General features: G+C 42.7%; 2 protein-coding genes across 2 annotated transcripts in view; one reads left to right on the top strand and one right to left on the bottom strand.

Annotated features, from left to right (window-relative positions):
- The window catches only part of LOC144947438 (zinc-binding protein A33-like), a 374,175-nt gene that overhangs the window by 126,658 nt on the left and 234,956 nt on the right, over positions 1 to 12,561 (bottom strand).
- The window catches only part of LOC144947490 (E3 ubiquitin-protein ligase TRIM11-like), an 85,828-nt gene that overhangs the window by 72,327 nt on the left and 940 nt on the right, over positions 1 to 12,561 (top strand). The gene's annotated exons all lie outside the window — the stretch shown is intronic.

Below are 12,561 nucleotides of genomic sequence, written 5' to 3'. Positions count from 1 at the left end.
ACACAGTGTACATCACTACACTATCACACACGCACGAGTGTACATCACTACACTATCACACACACACGAGTGTACATCACTACACTATCACACACACACAGTGTACATCACTACACTATCACACACACACACGTGTGTACATCACTACACTATCACACACACACACGAGTGTACATCACTACACTATCACACACACACACGAGTGTACATCACTACACTATCACACACACACGAGTGTACATCGCTACACTATCACACACACAGTGTACATCACTACACTATCACACACACACGAGTGTACATCACTACACTATCACACACACACAGTGTACATCACTACACTATCACACACACACGAGTGTACATCACTACACTATCACACACACAGTGTACATCACTACACTATCACACACACACGAGTGTACATCACTACACTATCACACACACACGAGTGTACATCACTACACTGTCACACACACACGAGTGTACATCACTACACTATCACACACACACAGTGTACATCACTACACTATCACACACGCACGAGTGTACATCACTACACTATCACACACACGAGTGTACATCACTACACTATCACACACACGAGTGTACATCACTACACTTTCACACACACACAAGTGTACATCACTACACCATCTCACACACACAGTGTACATCACTACACTATCACACACACACGAGTGTACATCACTCACTATCACACACACACACGAGTGTACATCACTCACTATCACACACACACGAGTGCACATCACTACACCATCACACTCACACACACGGTGTACATCACTACACTATCACACACACGAGTGTACATCACTACACTATCACACACACGAGTGTACATCATTATACTATCACACACACGAGTGTACATCACTACACTATCACACACACACGAGTGTACATCACTACACTATCAGACACACACTCGTGTACATCACTACACTATCACACACACACGAGTGTACATCACTACACTAACACACACACACACACGAGTGTACATCACTACACTATCACACAAACACACGAGTGTACATCACTACACCATCACACACACACACGAGTGTACATCACTACACTATCACACACACACACGAGTGTACATCACTACACCATCACACTCACACGGTGTACATCACTACACTATCACACACACACACACACGAGTGTACATCACTACACTATCACACACACGAGTGTACATCACTACACTATCACACACACACACACAGTGTACATCACTACACTATCACACACGCACGAGTGTACATCACTACACTATCACACACACACGAGTGTACATCACTACACTATCACACACACACAGTGTACATCACTACACTATCACACACACACACGTGTGTACATCACTACACTATCACACACACACACGAGTGTACATCACTACACTATCACACACACACACGAGTGTACATCACTACACTATCACACACACACGAGTGTACATCGCTACACTATCACACACACAGTGTACATCACTACACTATCACACACACACGAGTGTACATCACTACACTATCACACACACACAGTGTACATCACTACACTATCACACACACACGAGTGTACATCACTACACTATCACACACACAGTGTACATCACTACACTATCACACACACACGAGTGTACATCACTACACTATCACACACACACGAGTGTACATCACTACACTGTCACACACACACGAGTGTACATCACTACACTATCACACACACACAGTGTACATCACTACACTATCACACACGCACGAGTGTACATCACTACACTATCACACACACGAGTGTACATCACTACACTATCACACACACGAGTGTACATCACTACACTTTCACACACACACAAGTGTACATCACTACACCATCTCACACACACAGTGTACATCACTACACTATCACACACACACGAGTGTACATCACTCACTATCACACACACACACGAGTGTACATCACTCACTATCACACACACACGAGTGCACATCACTACACCATCACACTCACACACACGGTGTACATCACTACACTATCACACACACGAGTGTACATCACTACACTATCACACACACGAGTGTACATCATTATACTATCACACACACGAGTGTACATCACTACACTATCACACACACACGAGTGTACATCACTACACTATCAGACACACACTCGTGTACATCACTACACTATCACACACACACGAGTGTACATCACTACACTAACACACACACACACACGAGTGTACATCACTACACTATCACACAAACACACGAGTGTACATCACTACACCATCACACACACACACGAGTGTACATCACTACACTATCACACACACACACGAGTGTACATCACTACACCATCACACTCACACGGTGTACATCACTACACTATCACACACACACACACACGAGTGTACATCACTACACTATCACACACACGAGTGTACATCACTACACTATCACGCACACACGACTGTACATCACTACATTATCACACACACGAGTGGACATCACTACACTATCACACACACTAGTGTACATCACTACACTATCACACAAACACGAGTGTACATCACTACACTATCACACACACACGAGTGTACATCACTACACTATCACACACACGAGTGTGCATCACTACACTATCACACACACACGAGTGTAGATCACTACACTATCACACACACACACGAGTGTACATCACTACACTATCACACACACGAGTGTACATTACTACACTATCACACACACCCACGAGTGTACATCACTACACTCACACACACACGAGTGTGCATCACTACACTATCACACACACGAGTGTATATCACTACACTATCACACACACGAGTGTACATTACTACACTATCACACACACGAGTGTACATCACTACACTATCACACACACGAGTGTACATCACTATACTATTACACACACGAGTGTACATCACTACACTATTACACACACGAGTGTACATCACTACACTATCACACACACGAGTGTACATCACTACACTATCACACACACACACGAGTGTACATCACTACACTATCACACACACACGAGTGTACATCACTACACTATCACACACACAGTGTACATCACTACACTATCACACACACACGAGTGTACATCACTACACTATCACACACACACAGTGTACATCACTACACTATCACACACGCACGAGTGTACATCACTACACTGTCACACACACACGAGTGTACATCACTACACTATCACACACACACAGTGTACATCACTACACTATCACACACGCACGAGTGTACATCACTACACTATCACACACACGAGTGTACATCACTACACTATCACACACACGAGTGTACATCACTACACTTTCACACACACACAAGTGTACATCACTACACCATCTCACACACACAGTGTACATCACTACACTATCACACACACACGAGTGTACATCACTCACTATCACACACACACACGAGTGTACATCACTCACTATCACACACACACGAGTGCACATCACTACACCATCACACTCACACACACGGTGTACATCACTACACTATCACACACACGAGTGTACATCACTACACTATCACACACACGAGTGTACATCATTATACTATCACACACACGAGTGTACATCACTACACTATCACACACACACGAGTGTACATCACTACACTATCAGACACACACTCGTGTACATCACTACACTATCACACACACACGAGTGTACATCACTACACTAACACACACACACACGAGTGTACATCACTACACTATCACACAAACACACGAGTGTACATCACTACACCATCACACACACACACGAGTGTACATCACTACACTATCACACACACACACGAGTGTACATCACTACACCATCACACTCACACGGTGTACATCACTACACTATCACACACACACACACACGAGTGTACATCACTACACTATCACACACACGAGTGTACATCACTACACTATCACGCACACACGACTGTACATCACTACATTATCACACACACGAGTGGACATCACTACACTATCACACACACTAGTGTACATCACTACACTATCACACACACACGAGTGTACATCACTACACTATCACACACACACGAGTGTACATCACTACACTATCACACACACGAGTGTGCATCACTACACTATCACACACACACGAGTGTAGATCACTACACTATCACACACACACACGAGTGTACATCACTACACTATCACACACACGAGTGTACATTACTACACTATCACACACACGAGTGTACATCACTACACTATCACACACACGAGTGTACATCACTATACTATTACACACACGAGTGTACATCACTACACTATTACACACACGAGTGTACATCACTACACTATCACACACACGAGTGTACATCACTACACTATTACACACACGAGTGTACATCACTACACTATTACACACACGAGTGTACATCACTACACTATCACACACACGAGTGTACATCACTACACTATTACACACACGAGTGTACATCACTACACTATCACACACACGAGTGTACATCACTACACTATCACACACACACACACGAGTGTACATCACTACACTATCACACACACGAGTGTACATCACAACACTATCACACACACGAGTGTGCATTACTACACTATCACACACACCCACGAGTGTACATCACTACACTATCACACACACACCCACGAGTGTACATCACTACACTATCACACACACACACGAGTGTACATCACTACACTATCACACACACGATTGTACATCACTACACTATTACACACACGAGTGTACATCACTACACTATTACACACACTAGTGTACATCACTACACTATCACACACACACACGGTGTACATCACTACACTATCACACACACACACACACACGAGTGTACATCACTACACTATCACACACACGAGTGTACATCACTACACTATCACACACACGAGTGTACATCACTACACTATCACACACACACACACGAGTGTACATCACTACACCATCACACACACACGAGTGTACATCACTACACTATCACACACACAGAGTGTACATCACTACACTAACACACACACACGAGTGTACATCACTACACTATCACACAAACACACGAGTGTACATCACTACACTAACACACACACGAGTGTATATCACTACACTATCACACACACACACGAGTGTACATCACTACACTATCACACACACACACGAGTGTACATCACTACACTATCACACACACACACGAGTGTACATCACTACACCATCACACACACACACACGAGTGTACATTACTACACTATCTCACACACACACACGAGTGTACATCACTACACTATCAGACACACATAGAGTGTACATCACTACACGATCTCACACACACACACGAGTGTACATCACTACACTATCAAACACACACGAGTGTACATCACTCACTATCACACACACACACGAGTGTACATCACTACACTATCACACACACACACACGAGTGTACATCACTCACTATCACACACACACGAGTAAACATCACTACACTATCACACACACACACACGAGTGTACATCCCTACACCATCTCACACACACAGTGTAACTCACTACACTTTCTCACACACACACACGAGTGTACATCACTACACTATCACACACACACACGAGTGTACATCACTACACTTTCACACACACTCGAGTGTACATCACTACACCATCTCACACACACAGTGTACATCACTACACTATCACACACACACGAGTGTACATCACTCACTATCACACACACACACACGAGTGTACATCACTACACTATCACACACACACAGTGTACATCACTACACTTTCACACACACACGAGTGTACATCACTACACCATCACACTCACACACACGGTGTACATCACTACACTATCACACACACGAGTGTACATCACTACACTATTACACACACGAGTGTACATCACTACACTATTACACACACGAGTGTACATCACTACACTATCACACACACGAGTGTACATCACTACACTATTACACACACGAGTGTACATCACTACACTATCACACACACGAGTGTACATCACTACACTATCACACACACACACACGAGTGTACATCACTACACTATCACACACACGAGTGTACATCACAACACTATCACACACACGAGTGTGCATTACTACACTATCACACACACCCACGAGTGTACATCACTACACTATCACACACACACCCACGAGTGTACATCACTACACTATCACACACACACACGAGTGTACATCACTACACTATCACACACACGATTGTACATCACTACACTATTACACACACGAGTGTACATCACTACACTATCACACACACACACGGTGTACATCACTACACTATCACACACACACACACACACGAGTGTACATCACTACACTATCACACACACGAGTGTACATCACTACACTATCACACACACGAGTGTACATCACTACACTATCACACACACACACACGAGTGTACATCACTACACCATCACACACACACGAGTGTACATCACTACACTATCACACACACAGAGTGTACATCACTACACTATCACACAAACACACGAGTGTACATCACTACACTAACACACACACGAGTGTATATCACTACACTATCACACACACACACGAGTGTACATCACTACACTATCACACACACACACGAGTGTACATCACTACACTATCACACACACACACGAGTGTACATCACTACACCATCACACACACACACACGAGTGTACATTACTACACTATCTCACACACACACACGAGTGTACATCACTACACTATCAGACACACATAGAGTGTACATCACTACACGATCTCACACACACACACGAGTGTACATCACTACACTATCAAACACACACGAGTGTACATCACTCACTATCACACACACACACGAGTGTACATCACTACACTATCACACACACACACACGAGTGTACATCACTCACTATCACACACACACGAGTAAACATCACTACACTATCACACACACACACACGAGTGTACATCCCTACACCATCTCACACACACAGTGTAACTCACTACACTTTCTCACACACACACACGAGTGTACATCACTACACTATCACACACACACACGAGTGTACATCACTACACTTTCACACACACTCGAGTGTACATCACTACACCATCTCACACACACAGTGTACATCACTACACTATCACACACACACGAGTGTACATCACTCACTATCACACACACACACACGAGTGTACATCACTACACTATCACACACACACAGTGTACATCACTACACTTTCACACACACACGAGTGTACATCACTACACCATCACTCACACACACGGTGTACATCACTACACTATCACACACACGAGTGTACATCACTACACTATCACACACACGAGTGTACATCACTACACTATCACACACACACGAGTGTACATCACTACACTCACACACACACACACACACGAGTGTACATCACTACACTATCACACACACGAGTGTACATCACTACACTATCACACACACACGAGTGTGCATCACTACACTCACACACACACACACTCGTGTACATCACTACACTATCACACAAACACACGAGTGTACATCACTACACTATCACACACACACACGAGTGTACATCACTACACTAACACACACACACACACGAGTGTACATCACTACACTAACACACACACACACACGAGTGTACATCACTACACCATCACACACACACACACACGAGTGTACATCACTACACTATCACACACACACACGAGTGTACATCACTACACCATCACACTCACACGGTGTACATCACACACTATCACACACACACACGAGTGTACATCACTACACTATCACACATACGAGTGTACATCACTACACTATCACACACACAGTGTACATCACTACACTATCACACACACACACACACGAGTGTACATCACTACACTATCACACACACACACACAGTGTACATCACTACACTATCACACACACGAGTGTACATCACTACACTAACACACACACACACGAGTGTACATCACTACACTATCACACACACACACGAGTGTACATCACTACACTATCACACACACAGTGTACATCACTACACTATCACACACACACGAGTGTACATCACTACACTATCACACACACACAGTGTACATCACTACACTATCACACACGCACGAGTGTACATCACTACACTATCACACACACACGAGTGTACATCACTACACTATCACACACACACAGTGTACATCACTACACTATCACACACACACACGTGTGTACATCACTACACTATCACACACACACACGAGTGTACATCACTACACTATCACACACACACACGAGTGTACATCACTACACTATCACACACACACGAGTGTACATCACTACACTATCACACACACAGTGTACATCACTACACTATCACACACACACGAGTGTACATCACTACACTATCACACACACACAGTGTACATCACTACACTATCACACACGCACGAGTGTACATCACTACACTATCACACACACACGAGTGTACATCACTACACTATCACACACACACAGTGTACATCACTACACTATCACACACGCACGAGTGTACATCACTACACTATCACACACACGAGTGTACATCACTACACTATCACACACACGAGTGTACATCACTACACTTTCACACACACACAAGTGTACATCACTACACCATCTCACACACACAGTGTACATCACTACACTATCACACACACACGAGTGTACATCACTCACTATCACACACACACACGAGTGTACATCACTCACTATCACACACACACACGAGTGCACATCACTACACCATCACACTCACACACACGGTGTACATCACTACACTATCACACACACGAGTGTACATCACTACACTATCACACACACGAGTGTACATCATTATACTATCACACACACGAGTGTACATCACTACACTATCACACACACACGAGTGTACATCACTACACTATCAGACACACACTCGTGTACATCACTACACTATCACACACACACGAGTGTACATCACTACACTAACACACACACACGAGTGTACATCACTACACTATCACACAAACACACGAGTGTACATCACTACACCATCACACACACACACGAGTGTACATCACTACACTATCACACACACACACGAGTGTACATCACTACACCATCACACTCACACGGTGTACATCACTACACTATCACACACACACACACACACGAGTGTACATCACTACACTATCACACACACGAGTGTACATCACTACACTATCACACACACACAGTGTACATCACTACACTATCACACACACACACGAGTGTACATCACTACACTATCACACACACACAGTGTACATCACTACACTATCACACACACGAGTGTACATCACTACACTAACACACACAGTGTACATCACTACACTATCACACACACACACGTGTGTACATCACTACACTATCACACACACACACGAGTGTACATCACTACACTATCACACACACACACGAGTGTACATCACTACACTATCACACACACACACACGAGTATACATCACTACACTATCACACACACACGAGTGTACATCACTACACTATCACACACACGAGTGTACATCACTACACTATCACACACACGAGTGTACATCACTACACTTTCACACACACACAAGTGTACATCACTACACCATCTCACACACACAGTGTACATCACTACAATATCACACACACACGAGTGTACATCACTCACTATCACACACACACACACGAGTGTACATCACTCACTATCACACACACACGAGTGCACATCACTACACTATCAGACACACACTCGTGTACATCACTACACTATCACACACACACGAGTGTACATCACTACACTATCAGACACACACTCGTGTACATCACTACACTATCACACACACACGAGTGTACATCACTACACTAACACACACACACACACGAGTGTACATCACTACACTATCACACAAACACACGAGTGTACATCACTACACCATCACACACACACACACGAGTGTACATCACTACACTATCACACACACACACGAGTGTACATCACTACACCATCACACTCACACGGTGTACATCACTACACTATCACACACACACACACACACGAGTGTACATCACTACACTATCACACACACGAGTGTACATCACTACACTATCACACACACAGTGTACATCACTACACTATTACACACACACACGAGTGTACATCACTACACTATCACACACACACAGTGTACATCACTACACTATCACACACACGAGTGTACATCACTACACTAACACACACAGTGTACATCACTACACTATCACACACACACACGTGTGTACATCACTACACTATCACACACACACACGAGTGTACATCACTACACTATCACACACACACACGAGTGTACATCACTACACTATCACACACACACACGAGTATACATCACTACACTATCACACACACACGAGTGTACATCACTACACTATCACACACACGAGTGTACATCACTACACTATCACACACACGAGTGTACATCACTACACTTTCACACACACACAAGTGTACATCACTACACCATCTCACACACACAGTGTACATCACTACAATATCACACACACACGAGTGTACATCACTCACTATCACACACACACACACGAGTGTACATCACTCACTATCACACACACACGAGTGCACATCACTACACTATCAGACACACACTCGTGTACATCACTACACTATCACACACACACGAGTGTACATCACTACACTAACACACACACACACACGAGTGTACATCACTACACTATCACACAAACACACGAGTGTACATCACTACACCATCACACACACACACGAGTGTACATCACTACACTATCACACACACACACGAGTGTACATCACTACACCATCACACTCACACGGTGTACATCACTACACTATCACACACACGAGTGTACATCACTACACTATCACACACACAGTGTACATCACTACACTATCACACACACACACGAGTGTACATCACTACACTATCACACACACACAGTGTACATCACTACACTATCACACACACGAGTGTACATCACTACACTAACACACACAGTGTACATCACTACACTATCACACACACACACGTGTGTACATCACTACACTATCACACACACACACGAGTGTACATCACTACACTATCACACACACACGAGTATACATCACTACACTATCACACACACACGAGTATACATCACTACACTATCACACACACACGAGTGTACATCACTACACTATCACACACACACGAGTGTACATCACTACACTATCACCCACACACAGTGTACATCACTACACTATCACACACGCACGAGTGTACATCACTACACTATCACACACACGAGTGTACATCACTACACTATCACACACACACACACGAGTGTACATCACTACACTATCACACCCACCTCGTGTGCCGTGCCGGCCTTCACAGGTGCTCACCAACAGCACTTGCCCCTACAGCCTGTGAAAGGTGACACACGGGAGATGTTTGTGTTTGTTGTACACACACAGAGACGCTGCGGCGGTGTTGATATCCACGCTGCTGCTGCTGTGATCCACTGCCTCCTACGGTCACTACCGCACAGTGGGGCTGAACGATGAATCGATTTCAAATCGAAGTCGCAATTTGAAACAATGCGATTAGCAAATCGCAAAAGCTGCGATTTTTGAAAAGTGTTTTATTTTTTATTATTAGAACTTTATTGATTTAACTTAACAATTTATTATAGATTTGAAGCTTTCGTGACTGCAAGGATTCATACTCTGAGGTTGTTTCGGTAAAGTCACGTTGGTAAAATATAATTATAATAAAACAAAATAATAATAAATGAAAATAACTCAATTGAATCACGACGTTTCGAAGGCAACACAAGTCTCCGTCTTCAGGTGGGACCGTCACAGCTAAATTTACTGTATCACTTTATATTATTCTATTATTTTATTCTATTATCAGTTAATTTTCTTATTATTTTATCATTATTAGTTAATACCACTTTATTTTATTATTATTTTGTTATTATTATCTTATAAAAATATCTTATTATTATTTTATTATTACTTTATCATAAGCAATGTATTAATATTTAATTTTATTATTGTTGTATTATAATTTTTTTATTTTATTACTATTATTAAAACATTATTATATTATTATTTTATTATTATTTTGGCACTATTATTATTATTTTTTATTGTTATTTTAGTATTATTTTATATTATTATTATTTTACCTACGTGGCTTTACCGAAAAAACTTAACAATTGCTCTATGTTTGATCGTTCTATTTCAATTAAAATTTTTAACAAATACATGTTGGAAGCAATTCATATATTTTAAGTTTTCAGCCCTGCATTAGAATATATAGAGCAGTTCACATTTTGATGGTATCATT

Source organism: Lampetra fluviatilis, chromosome 45, assembly GCF_964198595.1.
Source record: "Lampetra fluviatilis chromosome 45, kcLamFluv1.1, whole genome shotgun sequence".
Classification (NCBI taxonomy): domain Eukaryota; kingdom Metazoa; phylum Chordata; class Hyperoartia; order Petromyzontiformes; family Petromyzontidae; genus Lampetra; species Lampetra fluviatilis.
Note: the sequence above shows the minus strand (reverse complement) of the source record. Positions and strands in the feature narration are given on the sequence as shown.